General features: G+C 36.6%; 1 long non-coding RNA gene across 2 annotated transcripts; it reads left to right on the forward strand.

Annotated features, from left to right (window-relative positions):
* Window positions 1-34: 34 nt before the first annotated feature.
* LOC109588101 (uncharacterized) lies at window positions 35-1,595 on the forward strand. Of its 2 annotated transcripts, none has more exons than XR_002187958.1 (3): window positions 35-56; window positions 105-185; window positions 1,160-1,595. It is a non-coding gene; the product is annotated as an uncharacterized LOC109588101 (long non-coding RNA). The 2 variants fall into 2 exon arrangements; XR_002187959.1 differs by having other exon boundaries at window positions 105-180.
* Window positions 1,596-1,603: the final 8 nt, after the last annotated feature.

Here is a 1,603-nt window from a genome sequence, read left to right on the forward strand (position 1 = left end):
TCTGTGATCAAATTGACATGATGTGCGTGCCTAAACTTTAACACCAATCACTTTAAGTGAGAGAAAATTAATCATTGTAAATTATAATTCAGTTGATAGATTAGTTATCCACTGAGTTCTCTGTTTATAATTCATATGCTTCAATTAATTTCAATCTCTTCATTACTTCAATTTCTTCAAGTAAGGTAGATATAATAAAGTAAATTGTTGGTTTTGTACATTGAGTAAAGCATTATGGGTATGTTAAAGGGTGGGACTGAAATGCCCTCTCCAGCTCAATGTGCAGCCACATCGGTTAGATTAGTGAGTGACTTGTGTGGCCTGAACTATGCCTTACTATTATATTTAGGCCACTCCAATTAGATTTGTATCCCTGCCCCATTTCTCGCCCACATAGTCCCCCCTCGCTATTTCGTTACCATAAGTAATATTTTGCCATTGCTAAAAGAGGATATGCATGCTAAGTGTATTCATAGCTTTTTAGTACCGTATATCCAACTAAACTGGCCGCCATGTTGGACGTCAAGTTTATTAAGAGTTCAATGGAGGAAAACACATTTTTTTGCCTTGCTACCTTCTTGAGGTCTTTTTTGGAAGCTTAGCAAGCATCCTGAGGATCTAATGGGGTCTAGTAGTCACCTGAAAGATTGCTATCAAGAAATACAGAGGGTTTCCTGGTAACAAGCCTTTTTCTATCATTTCTCCATTGCTGCCAATGGAAAGTTGACGTCCAACGAACTAATATTTTTTTTGAAAGTTATTACGGTATGCAATGAATACATTTATTTTGCAATGAATATACTTAGCACGCATATCCTCTATATTCACAATAATAAAGTGTAGCTAAATACGTGTACCATCGAAATTGATAGAGTGTTGCATGACTACAAGACCACATGTTTACAGTGTTCAGCTAATTTTCTATTCTTTAGCAGCTTTATTGGAGCCATTTTACCAATAGCAACTTGTTCTGTTTCTGTTATGCCCACCATCCACTAATCAACTTTGTTGAAAGCAACTTTGTGGTTACTTTGATGTGCTGTCAACTCTGTTGCCTAAAATAGAATTCAGTTCTATTTTAGGCAACAGAGTTGCCCTAAGATCAAAGTAACCACAAAGTTGCTTTCAACAAAGTTGAATAGTGGATCATTGGCTTTAGCTTCTTGTATGAACCTCTATCTCAAAGCTCATTGCTGCAAGTTGTTGCTGGTTGGCCAGTCATCATAACAAACCACACCTAAGCCAATAAGCACTAAATGGAATGGTTGGAGAATTTTATAATACAGCAAGTAAGTAGAGTAGTTCTGAAAAGAACTGGTTAAAGCAGCTTATGGGCTAGTAACAACAACACAAGAACACTGCATTAGCATGCTTTGCTTTAATATCAAATCACATCTGCATGATAGTTGCTGCGTGGCAAGTGCAGTAAAAAATTGGAAATATTAGCAGCCACCAATACGTCCTGACCTACGTTATTGCTGTCAGACATTAATTATGCACATACATATAGTTTATACAAGTGATAATGACTAAATTAATAATAAGAATAAACATACCTACCCGCCCACCTCTGTAATAGGATACTATGATTGGAGTGGGGATC

The sequence above is a fragment of the Amphimedon queenslandica genome, unplaced genomic scaffold (assembly GCF_000090795.2).
Source record: "Amphimedon queenslandica unplaced genomic scaffold, v1.1 AMPQUscaffold_13512, whole genome shotgun sequence".
Classification (NCBI taxonomy): Eukaryota; Metazoa; Porifera; class Demospongiae; order Haplosclerida; family Niphatidae; genus Amphimedon; species Amphimedon queenslandica.